At 31.7% G+C, this 13,791-nt stretch overlaps 1 long non-coding RNA gene across 1 annotated transcript; it reads left to right on the top strand.

The window, feature by feature from the left end:
- The first annotated feature begins 5,578 nt into the window (after positions 1–5,578).
- LOC130720352 (uncharacterized) lies at positions 5,579–9,134 on the top strand. The gene is made up of 3 exons (XR_009013045.1): positions 5,579–5,962; positions 8,626–8,703; positions 8,958–9,134. It is a non-coding gene; the product is annotated as an uncharacterized LOC130720352 (long non-coding RNA).
- The last annotated feature ends 4,657 nt before the right edge of the window (positions 9,135–13,791 follow it).

The following is a 13,791-nucleotide window of genomic DNA, read 5'->3' on the forward strand; positions in this document are numbered from 1 at the left end:
ATTAATTACCATCACGTAAACATGAAGGAAAATAGAATATGTTGTAAACAAATTTAATCCAAACTAAAATTTTATGAAATTTGCAGCGTGGGCACAAATTGCTTTTAGTTAGAAATTGACCTCTATTTTGCTATAAAAAAATAATAGTGTTGTTAATGCCTTACTGTTGCGGCCTTGGGTGGCCCCAAAGGGCCAGTGAGGATTGTCAGCTAGAATTGTTAGGGGGTGGGGTGAGTCCGACAATTGCGAGGTGCCATAAAAAATTGGAGTTTAATAAACGTTAAATTTCATCAATATTATTTGCTTTAAAATATTACTTTATGTGTACAATAAAATAAAATTGTTGTCCAAATAAATTTAGGTATACGTTTTTTTTTGAAAGTAATTTAGGTATACGTAGTTAGTTGTGTATGTTGATTGAGAAACTAATACAACGATTTTCAAATTAAAATTTTGTTCCTCATCAGTGTAGGTTTCTAAAACACTTTAAAAAACTTAGTAATTATTGCTATTGAGGTGTTAAAGATAATGTAGCTGATCAAATCTAATGTACTGGCTAAAATAAATAAATAAAGGCTTGTAATAGTTGAAAGTAAAAACTGAAAATATAAAGCAAGAAAAACTGGTAAAAACCGAAGAGAAATAAAGTCCTAAAAAGATAAAAGCGGTAAATTGATAGAGAAAATACGAGAAATTTGTATGTTGTATTGATGGTTTGATTGTGTGTCTTTTACATACAAATGAAACTCTCCCTATTTAAATTGAGTAATTTGGCTAACTATGATAGTTAATTTAACCACTAGCTCACGTTTTGTTTTCCACAAGCCCTCATACATCATGGGATGTTGGTACCTTAACTATCATATAGTTAGCCTGGAAGACTCCTACACATCGATCTTCTCACATCGACTGGTTCAACAGTGGAAACAGGACCGGCCCAACACTAAACGAGACCTAAAACAGACTTTAAAAGTGAGGCATTTTTACCTAAAGAAATATTTATTTATTAAAATTTTTGGGGTCTTTTTTACTTAGTAAAAAAAAGTTTTAAGGCCTTTTTTTACTTGGTAAAAATAAAATAAAATTGGAGGCCTAAAGCCCTGGCTTGAGTGGCTTGGCCCTTGGACCGACCCTGAGTGGAAACTCCACATTCTCTATTATAAGGACTAAACCACTTGCTTTAGGCGCACGTAAGAACATACCAGAAGCTCCTAAATATACCATTCATTTACTTAAGCTTATGCTTCTATCCACAAAACTTGTCCAGGTATATGGTTGTCCACGCTCGGCTCTTGCATGTCTTACTGTGCCAAAAGCTAGCTTCATGCCCTTGATTGGTATTTCAATGGCTAGTTCTTATACTACGACTAGTTTGTCTTTTCAACTACTAAAGTAGTCGTTACAAATTTTTTGAGTTCCTGCAGAAAATAATAAATTCCTAAGATTTTTTCACTAAAACATTTTTTTATGTTTCACAACAGTTGAAAAATGTAGCCTAAAACACAAAACGTAACAGTTTTTGTTTTTTACAACTTCATGCAACAGTTTTTTATTGTTTCATGTTCTGGCATTATCTTATCTTTTTGGGGAATATTTTTTGTGTTCACTGGTGTGACACTAAAAGAAAATGCAACCTATTGTGAAGAAAAGACAATAATTATCACGTAATAACTATTCCCTATTATTACATAGAAAACACTTATTTAGTGTTGTTATAAAATGTATTGCCTAAAGCGAATCATTATGACAACGTGTACAAACTAACTCTTAATGCACTTTTAGTAACACTTTTTGCTTGTTGCATATGCCCTTGTTGCTAAAAATCATAAATTATGTAGTGTTTAAATTAGTAAACAATGGTGATCATTATTCATGTAAATCAAATACTTTGTGAGTCTTTGTCACAAACCTTCGAGACCAAGGTTATCTTTTGATAGCATTATGATGTCGTTACAAATTGAGTCGGTTGCTTTCGCTTAATTTTTCTCTTGACAGAATGTTCTTTGTTTTCGTCATTTCGGCCAACCAACATGATATCAACTTAATTAGCTATGAAACTTTTGGGCAAGTTGAGATGTTACTAATGTTATAGTTATTTTGGCCGATCGGAACAGATAAATTTTCCCTTGATGAGCTAGCATGCAAAGCGAATAGTTATATTTTTAAGACTGTTAAGTACATGTAACTGACCCTGCACAATTGCAGAAGCTGGTGCTTTGAGGTGGGCTCTTCAGATGGCACACAACCTGGAAATTGATTCAGTAATCTTTGAAACAGACTCAAAAGGGGTGGTGGACGCGTATATGGGTCGAAGATTCAATTCCCACGTTGAACCAGTCCTTAGTGATTGTAGACAGCTAGCTAGTGCTTTTGAATTCTTTGATCTCAAGTTCACTAGGAGAAGTGGAAATTCAGTAGCTCACACACTAGCATCTAAGGCTTATGAATTCCCCAATGCTATTTGGTGGGATAATGTTCCTAGTTGGCTTGATACTTTGTTATTAGCGGATGTATTTTCAATTTCGATTTGAATGAAAAACATACTTCCCTTAAAAAAAAAAGTTCATATGACTTGATATGATGGATAGGAGTAAGTATGCGATTGATATGAAAGATAACATGCTTTACAAAATGCACGTTTAGGGCTTATAAAAAAATGCATGTTTAGGCAAATTGGAATGGAAAAACAAATAATGTCATTCTACCAAGTGAATTAGATTTTAGATATATTGAGGAACCTCATATGTATACCTCATATATATATATATATATTGATATGAAAGATAACATGCTTTACAAAATGCACGTTTAGGGCTTATAAAAAAATGCATGTTTAGGCAAATTGGAATGGAAAAACAAATAATGTCATTCTACCAAGTGAATTAGATTTTAGATATATTGAGGAACCTCATATATATACCTCATATATATATATATATATATATATATATATATATATATATATATATATATACTTTCAGTATATGGACAAATCCACAAATATTGAGTAAAATCATCAAAGATAGGTATCCTGATTCAAAAAGAAACGTCCAAAGATAAGTAAAGTCCAAAATTGATGCCTCTAGATTGTGATAGACTAAAAAACCAATAATTTCAATGGTAGCCGTCTTGCCAGTGCTAACAACCATTTTGAAAATTAAAACTTGGGAGACATAGTCGACAATCAATACCTAACTCCTTTGGCTTCCTTAATCGGATGTAATTATTTTTTGGCCCTTCTCACAAGAGCGCTTATTTCGTGTCACATCACGTAGTTCAAATCTGATAAATACTATAGTTTTGATATGTGGAGGGGGGAATTTCAAACCAAAGAAAACGACATTTGATTAATTAGTAAAATATTTCCTATCATGTTCTTGTCCTCATTCAACTACATTATCGTTGGAATTTGGTTCTGAACATTGAAATCTCAATCAAACACATCCAGTAGTTGTGATTGTATGAGAGTCTCACAGGTGCAGAACTTAATTTGATTTGGAATGATTGTATGTATGAGAATCTATTTTCTCAGGTCTATCTTAGTACAGTTTTCGGTCCTCATTCTATAAATAAAGTATTTGTGATTTTATATTTTTTTTCAGATGAATTATGATTTGATATTTGAAGTCACATTTTAACTGAAGGTGTTGTCTAAATGAAGAAAGCCAAAGTTGGAGTTAAATTACCAGGCCCTAATCCTAATGGACTAAATGAAGATCAGATAAGTAATAAAATATGAAAGTCTTAACTCACTTATCTAAAATATTATTGATCAACCTAAGATTAGAGTGAGATTCATGGATCAAAACTTAATTAGTCATTTATATAAGTAAAATTAGCAAGGGATCGAACAAAAAACGTCTATGTGGAGTATCTCTACACACACTAAAGCCTTATGGACCTAACATGTTTCCATAAGATCAAACTCCTTTGCGTCTAGGTCAATGACTCATAGGCCCGAATCTAAAATGGTATCTAAAAAAACCTCTATATTTTCCACGAAAATGTTTTTTGATTTTATTTTAAAGTAGTTCCCTAGCTCTGATATAACTATATCATATTATATAGTTATATAATGTGATTTTTTTACATTTTTTTATCTAATAATCAGTATATGTACGTATAGGCGGCTTAAATGGACTTTTTACACTCATTTTGATCCCTCAAAAATTTCTTTCTTCAAACTTAGTCAGTCTTTCTTCTCTTTCCCCTCTTCTTCTGCTTCCTCTTTCTCTTCCTCCTCCTCCCTCCCACCCACCACACTTTCTCCCACACCTTTCTTCTCCCCGAGCCCTCGCTAGCTTGGAAGACATAATCTTAATTTAATTTCCTCTAAAACTATATATATTGTCACATTAAAGTTTATTTATTTAGGTAGCTACATTTGTCTGCTTATTTATTTTAACTGATTACTATTGTTTTTTACCCGCGCGTTGCACGGGGAATTTGTTTATTGTATTTGATACATCGATTAATATTTTAAATTATAAAATATTTAAGATGCTAAGAATGTAAGAACAATCATAATAAAGATGTAGATATTTAAAGAACATAAATTCAGACACTCAATTTTAGTGTTTTGTAAGCTAACTAATATAAAGATTTTGATAAACACAGAAGTTAATAAGCCAAAAGCTTTAAGTTTTGCATATGTGAGGTATAACTGAATTTTGTTTGTGAAGATGTACTCGTGTTGCATAAAGGGTAATGTTTTTGTGTTTTAGATATGTAACAATACACAAATATATAATTATTGTTTAAATTATTAAAAATACACTTAAGTTATAGAAAAAATGAATTTTTTTTAACTCCTACAAATTTTCATTTTACATATAAAATGTTCCTCCCCGTGAGATCTCGTAACTCTAATTTGTTAGCACTAATAAATTTAGGTCATAATTTTATAGTACATATGTATTAATATTTTTTATTCCTCGTACTTTTCTTACTATCCAATTATTATAGTTATAAACATATATAAATATACACTCTTAAAATTTTGAAAACAATACTAAAATTAATTATATTAAATTTTTCTATTAAAATAATACCAATCAATTAGTTTAGAATATAATGTTTGTATAAAAAAGTATAATGATACTTTTTATATAAAATAAAATCTCACGTAGGTAGCATTATAGTAGTTTAAAATTAAAACATATCAATTGAAAATTATACGCAAATACAAACAATAGCTGCTTTTAGGTTTCAGAAAGATAAGCAGTAGAAAATTGTGTGCATCTCCAGAACAAATATTTCTAGTATTTTTACGGTGAAATTTGCTCTTGTGTTTGAGGCATGGATCAATACCTTGGTTTATTTCTAGCTTTTTGCCCCGTATGAGCTTTTTATGTTAATTTTACATGAATTTTCATGTAAAATGTTCATCCCCGTGGGAACTCTTAACCCTATAGTTTAACTTAAACAAAAATACACTATATATGTATTAATGTTTTCTAATCTCTGCACGACACATTTTAATCATCAAATTATCATGCCTTTATATTTATTTCTTTTTAAAATTTTCAAAAAGTTATGAAAAAAGTAATGACACACTACTACAGATTTGACCTTTTGCCACGCCCCAATTGTCACGGTTATAGGCGGAACCGTGACAAAAGGTCAATTATCACGGTTTTAAAAGGAACCGTGACAAAAGGAAATAATATTTTATTATTATTGTTTTGGAACCGTGACAACAGAAGTTCAATATCTGGCTCTTATTTTTCCCTCCCCTCCAATTTTTCCTGAAAAACCCTACCACTGCACCCTAACCTCTTCTCGCGCGCTCTCAATCGGTCTCTCTCCAATATCTGCCTTCTCAATCGGTCTCTCTTTCCTGCTCCCTCTCAATCGCCGGTCGCCGTTCTCCGTCACGCCGTTCGCCGTTCGCGCCGTTCTCGGTTCACGCCGTTCTCTGTCACGCGCACTTCTCTCTCTCGAGCACCATTGCAAAGCCCAGGTACCTTTCTCTCTAATATTCATCTCTACTACTCCCTAATTAGTGCTTGCTGCTGTAATATTCATCTCTGCTTCCCCCGTAAACCAACTCAAATAGTTCATCTGTAGCTAAGTTTCACTTAGGGTTTTTCTTGGTCCTGCATTACCTCTAGTTATTTGGGGCTTCTTTTAAACTGTCCCTCATGTGGCCAAAATCTGGGACTGTTTGAAATCTGTGTGATCTGTTGTTGTTGTTGTTGTTCTCCTACTGCTAGTTGCAGACTATTGTGTGATTGAGAAAGTTTTTTGCTGCTGTGCCCTGCTCAAATTGGTACGGGTTTGGAAGTGATTTGGCCAGACAATGTGACCATATTGCTATGAGATTGTGCTTTTCATCAAACAGAATTTTTACCTAGTTTGTCTCCTTCTGTTTCTTTCTTTTATCTTTGTACAGATGTTGGTGTATTGGTCCTGGGAGTACACCTAGTACTCTCACATTAATATATATCTTATTTTGGTGAGAATCATTTGAATTGTGCCCTTTTAAGACTGAAAGATAAAATTGATTGTTCCAACTGCAAAATCACAGAAAAGAAATTGGGTTAGAGATGAAGGGGGAAGAAATTGGGTTAGAGATCAATTGTAATATCTAAAATCATTCCAAGTTATTTCAAATCCTGGGCTTATTTAGTTAGTGTTTAAAATTTGGGAGTTGTATATCTAGGATCTTTATTTCAAGGTACGGGTTTCAATTCCAAGTCATTCTACGTTATTCCAAGGTACGAGTTTCAATTCCAAGTCATTCCAAGTTATTTCAATTCCAAGTCATTCCAAGTTATTTCAATTCCAAGTCATTCCAAGTTATTTCAAATCTTTATTTCAATCAGGGAGTTGTATATCTAGGATCTATATAGTATTGAATTGGGAGGATTAAAAATAGTTGCTTGTAACTCCTAAGTCTCAACTCCTTTATTCCGAGATTGGAATTGCAACTAAGGTTGCTATTTGAAGCTTTATATTTGAGCACCTGAATGGACAAAAACTGTTCCAGTTTTCATCATATATTATATATCTCAGTTTTGTAGAAAGGGGCAGATTCACTGAGAAATCAATGATGCATGTGGTTCTAGTCTTTTGGTTTGTGGAGATGAACTTGAGAGAGAGTTAAAGAGTGAGAGAGGCAGAGAGTGAGTGAGAAGCATGCATCCCTTCTTTGATTTGTGTTTTTATTTAATTAGAATTTCCGCTAATACGAGTTTGTTAGTAATGAACAACCCATGTTCTTAGTTTCTTTCCCCAATTTAGTTTTTCTATTTAGGATCTCAGGAATCAGTTCAGTTCGCATGCTTTCTCTTTTGATTTTTGTTCTCTAGCATCTTATTGTGACCTAATTTGATTTCGTTCTTGATGCTTCCATTTAGCATGATAATTGATAAGTATTTAACTTGGTTTTTAGACATTTAGTTCACATGATTTAAAGGACTTAATGCAGAAAAAGACTAATAAACATGGCTACATGATTTTAACTGCCCCTCATACTATCTCAGGAAAATTAAGTGGTGATGGTGTGGTTAAATTTAATTTGGAGGTTTTGGGTATTAGGTGGTGGGTTTAAATTGGCTTAGTTTTAGTCGTTTGTTTTCTCTGCAATTATATTTTGATCACCCTTTAGATTAAATTGGAGCTTATATTTTGATTACCCTTTTGATTAAGAAACATGGCTTATTTGAGTAAAAATTATCTACAATTACCTTTTTTATTCAGGATATAAAGGGAACGTTAACCTTGCCGTGAGAAGTCGTTACTCGCTACCGTGCGCATTTCTCTCTCTCTCGAGCACCGTGCAGAGCACATGTACCTTTCTCTCTCTATATACATGTATGTATCTATTATAGTGTGCTATCATCATTGTATCAGTTATATGAAAAGCTACTTGTAGTTATAATTTATTGCACAGCTAGTGTCCATCGATGATCATGAAAATGTAAAGATTAAGTTGTGGGATTATGTCATTTCTGACAAGGAAATTGTAGAAACTAAATACAGCTGTGGAATTTAGAGATTGTTATTTCTTTCAAATTATGAAAAATATTTATCTGCTCTAACTTGTAATTTTCCCTTATCGTTTGAAGACTTTTCAGTGCCTGTCAACTCTAATTTAAGCTGATGACAATACTCTAGTTAAAGAGTGGGATTTGTATCAGTTTCCATGTTCGCGAATCCAGTCTACCTGAACACAGCTAGGTGTTAAACTAACAGAAAGGATTAATTCACAGAGACCGATTTTCCATAGATAACCATAATGGGCTGCTGTTTCTGTTGAGATATCTTTGCTATTGCAGTTTGGGCTGCTGTAGGAAGTGATTTAAGCCTTTTTTGCTGGGGAAATTGGCTGTTGTTTTGTGTTTTGCTGAGGTCTTGTGGGCTGGTTTTGGTGCTGAGAATTTAGTTATGTTGTTACTGTTATCATGAGAAATTAATTTCCTGGCGCTGTGCTGTTTTGGCTGCTGTTTCATGATATTTTATTCATGTATTTGGGGTTATATTGGCCTGCTGGATTAGGCAATCTGGTTGGTTTTTTCTGTACATTTTTCCAGCACAATCTGGTTGGTTTTTTCTGTACATTTTGCTAGTACAATCTGGTTGGGTTCTCTTTAATTATTGCTTTTGGCTCTGTTTGAATAGATTTATTCGAAGTTGAAGATCGAAGAGCCAAGCTGATTGCCACTGACTTAGAGGACCAGTCTGATTCTAAATATCCAGGTTTCACTCTTTCCTCTACACCCTACTTTTTTCAGCAGTTAACTCATAGTGAATACTTTATCTGTAAGCACTGCAAGTTGAAGTATGTGATACAAGTTAGATGTCCATAAGCATTAGAAATAACATTTGGAGCCATGGTTCTTTATGTGTGTTTTCATTTATTTGTAACTTCTATTTGCTATTGATTGTTAAATATTCACCCAAACTAAATAGTTTTTTGAGAATGAAGACATTAACCTTTGTCCACCACGTAGGTATGGACCGTAAATGGATGTTTGCTAATCGCTTATCCGATGAATATGCTGCTGGGGTGAAAGAGTTTGTTAAATTTGCGGTTCAAAATGCAAAGAACCCAAATAGTTTGCTATGCCCTTGTTTAGTTTGTTGGCATGGTATTCGAGTTAATCCATCTGAATTAGAAGATCATCTAATTTGCAAATATTAATTCATAGTTACTTGATTAATTTATATGATTAGCTACTTGATTTATTAATATTATAATTTAACATGTCTTGCTTGTAGGGCACATTGGGTGTTGGTTGTGATCAATGCCACTACAGGGACCTTATTTTACTTGGATCCTATACATGGTAGTTTGAATCAACGCAAAGTCATGAAAGAGATGTTTGATAAGTAAGCTTATATAGATCTACTTGCTATGTTAGTCATGCTATTCAACATATTTAATCATGAGTTTTTCATTCAATTTGTTAGTGCAATGATGATCTACCGTGCTAATTGCAATGACAAGAGGATTACATGGTCCAAAGCCAAATGGAATACTATAAAGGTATACAAATTTACATAGCTGAAAACAATTAGATCTAGCTACCAAATCACTGATATATATTATATTTGTTTTTTATAGTGCCCTGCCCAAACAAATTATATAGATTGCGGGTACTATGTACTAAGCTTTCTAAAGGAGATAATTGCGCACAAAAAATCTACAATTCCACAAGCGGTATGGAACTTTGACTAAATTCTTAATTTTTCCTATTTTTAAGTGTGACTCTAAATTTTGTAACTTTTACCATCATTTTGCAGTACTTCTCTGATTGTCAATTTGGCTTCTACGATGAGGATCAACTAAATGAAATTAAAGAAGAGTGGGCTACTTATGTGTTAAAGAATTTTGCCTAGTGTGGGCTATTTGCTTTAATTCCTTGTGAGAGTATGGGCTACTTATGGTATGGAACTGCACTGCATGTTATTTTAGAGTATTTGGTTCAAGCAGTGTACTGTACTGGCTAGTGTTGGCTATTTGGTTTAATTTCTTGTGAGAGTATGTTCTCAACAACAATTAGTATTGTTTTGGACAAATTAGTGTAAATGTATTGTTTTCTTATTCAAGGTTGGAATATTTGAGTAATTTGGCTAGAATATGTGAATGTTGGTGATTTTATGCAATTTATTTTTCAATATAAACGTACAAAAATTTATGCACACACCAGGTAAAAAGAAAAAAATCAAAAATTCTGTAGCAATTTCACAGACCAGGTGTATGACCTATTGTCACGGTTACAACCGTGGCAATAGAGGCCACCTATTGCCACGGTTACTTACTCAACCGTGGCAATAGAGGGAACCTATTGTCACGGTTACTCTTTACAAACCGTGATAACAGGCTAATCAATTGTCACGGTTAAATAGGTAACCGTGACAATATATGGCCTCTATTGTCACGGTTAAATAGGTAACCGTGACAATATGTGGCCTCTATTGCCACGGTTACGTTTTGCAAACCGTGATAACAGCCATATCAATTGTCACGGTTCCGCCTTTAACCGTGACAATTGAGCAATTGTCACGCCTTCTATTGTCACGGTTAAACCGTGACGAATGAGCGGTTTTAACCGTGACGAAAAGCCTTTTCTGTAGTAGTGACATCATATTGATTTTTTATTTACCACTCATAGGAATTAGATTTCGACCTATAAGTTCAAACAATCAATTTTTATCTATGTGTTGCACGAATAACTTTCTCTTGTGCTTAAGACATGTTCAATCCCGTACTTTAGCAATATTTTCAGATACTAAAGGACATACTTAATGAGAGATATATAATGCTACATAATGTGTTCCTCTAATTTGATTTCTCTCTATTTATAACTCATCTCGTTCTAGTACTAAATAACTACTATAATAACATCTAACTAACTTAGCAGTCCCCGATTAATTTCCCCTTCTGTTACATCCTTACATGAGTTTGAAAATTTAAGTAAACACGCCTCTCTTAGGTGATAAATGGAAACAATATAGAAACAACCGCAGTCCGCAGCTAATGAGAAACTCTGCCAAATTCACCTAGCAACCATCAAATCTCTACGTGTCCTTGATAGCTCTGTGGACCCTCAGCACCAGATCAGCTCTCTTTTCCTGGAATTAATATTTAATAAAAATAAGACAAATTAAGAAAAAATCAAGAAATAAACAACCTAAATCCTAATCAAATCTAAAATTTAAAAAGGTACTAATTAAATATAGATAAAAACTATCAAAATCTAGCAAATCACAATAAAAACTTATAAAATCATAAATTAAATAAAAATCCAAAAATTCAATAAAGACACCATAAAAATTAATTAATAACCTCAAAATAAATCAAAAATAAAATAAAAGATCCAAGATATAATCAAGAAATAAACAACCTAAATCCAAATCAAATCTAAAATTTAAAAAAGGTACTAACTAAAGATAGATAAAAACTACAAAAATCTAGCAAATCACAATAAAAACTCATAAAATCCTGAATTAAATAAAAATACGATTAAAAACTAATTAATACTCTCAAAATCAATATCAATATATATTAGAAAAGAACAACTTCTAGCATGACGTGTCAGCACCAAATTAATTCTTAGTGACGTGTCATTCTCACGTTAATTCTCATGAAAAAATTTCACGTGTCATTCTCAGGTATTTTTAGAGTATTAATTAATTTTTATGGTATTTTATTGAATTTTCGGATTTTTAATTAATTCAGGATTTTATGAGTTTTTATTGTGATTTGCTAGATTTTGGTAGTTTTTATCTATATTTGTTTCTCTATTTTAGATTAGTATCTAGATAAAAAAATATTTTTTTAAGATTTTGTTTTGTTTTTATTGTTATTTGTTAGATTAGTTTATTATTAGTCTTATCTCATCTCATTTCATCTCATTGAGATTAGAAAAGAACAACTTCTAGCATGACGTGTCAGCACCAGATTAATTCTTAGTGACGTGTCATTCTCACGTTAATTTTCATAAAAAAAAATCCACGTGTCATTCTCAGGTATTTTTAGAGTATTAATTAATTTTTATGGTATTTTTATTGAATTTTCGGATTTTTAATTAATTCATGATTTTATGAGTTTTTATTGTGATTTGCTAGATTTTGGTAGTTTTTATCTATATTTGTTTCTCTATTTTAGATTAGTATCTACATTAAAACATATTTTTTTAATATTTTGTTTTGTTTTTATTGTTATTTGTTAGATTAATTATTATTAGTCTTATCTCATTGAGATATAGTTTAGATTTGTTACTTTATTTTAGATTAGTATCTACTTAAATAGTTAAATAGAGATGGATTTAGATAGATTTAGTTTCTTTTTATCTCTTTGTTAGATTAATAATAAACTAAATCTTAACATATATTCAACAGAGTCCTTATATGTCTTTGGCTTCTCTACATTTTTAGGACTTTCTTCTTCCTCATCTTCTCTATTCGTACAACTTGCTTTGTTCCCTTTTCATAGACAATATTTTGTTCTATTTCTGCTGCTTTATGCTACCTTTAATCCATGGAGACTACCTTCTTGATTGAATGATTGACTTTTACTTAATTTTTTCCTGACCGACAAAGAGTAAATGTGTTTTGATTCAGGTTCCATGTGAGAATTTTTGAAATTGCTATGTTCGCACATATCCTTCTCAAGGATGACCTTCAAGTTGTCTGTTTCAGAGACCGTGAATGAGGAATAAATTGATTGAAGAGGTAAGCTAACATAGAAATAGAAACCGTTTTGTGTTTTATGTTTTTGATATGTTATTTGAATTGTGATCATTGTTATTGCTCACATTTCTTTTCTTGGATTTGCCTCCTCTATATTGTGGACTACACTCTAGAATTTAACAACTTCAGTGTTTGTTACTGTATACATATGCATGTAGTTTTGTTGTTTAATCAACAGTGATATAGTTCTCTGACATAGTGTCATCTAAAGTTGCATACTTCACTTTGTTATTCCTGACCCTATTTTATTGGTTATAGCATCGTATTAAATGTTGTTTTTAATAAAATATATACAAATTGAATAATTCTAATTAGTTAGTGTATATTTTTTTAAAAAAAATTGTATATTGGAAAACACAAAAAGCCGTTTGAATTAATTTTTTGAATAGATAATTGGATTTAAATTTAAGGCATTTATAAAAAAAATACATGTTGACCAAAAATATGAAGAAAAATCCAACAAGTTATCCAAGCACATGTTGACCTTTTTAAATTTTAGATTTGATTAGGATTTAAGTTGTTTATTTCTTGATTTTTTCTTGGGTATTTTATTTTATTTTGAGAGTATCAAACGACTTTTTGTGTTTTCCAACAAAAAATAGAGTGATTTTTTGTTTATTTTTCTTATTTTGTCTTAAAAAAATATTTTTTTATGTAGATACTAATCTAAAATAGAGAAACAAATATAGATAAAAACTACCAAAATCTAGCAAATCACAATAAAAACTCATAAAATCCTGAATTAATTAAAATCTGAAAATTCAATAAAAATACCATAAAAATTAATTAATACTCTAAAAATACCTGAGAATGACACGTGAAATTTTTTTTATGAGAATTAACGTGAGAATGACACGTCACTAAGAATTAATCTGGTGCTGACACGTCATGTTAGAAGTTGTTCTTTTCTAATATATATTTATATTGATATTGATTGATTTGTCACTTTCATAATCGTAAATCTCTTCGCGTAAAGTGTTTGTCATTCTCCTTAATTTTTTCTATTGGAGGAATCATTATCTCCTTCACTAAAGAATGAGGATTGCCACTATATATTAAGAGGGTTTATTTTTTCCAGTATGATAGTGA

The sequence above is a fragment of the Lotus japonicus genome, chromosome 5 (assembly GCF_012489685.1).
Source record: "Lotus japonicus ecotype B-129 chromosome 5, LjGifu_v1.2".
In the NCBI taxonomy this organism is placed as follows: Eukaryota; Viridiplantae; Streptophyta; class Magnoliopsida; order Fabales; family Fabaceae; genus Lotus; species Lotus japonicus.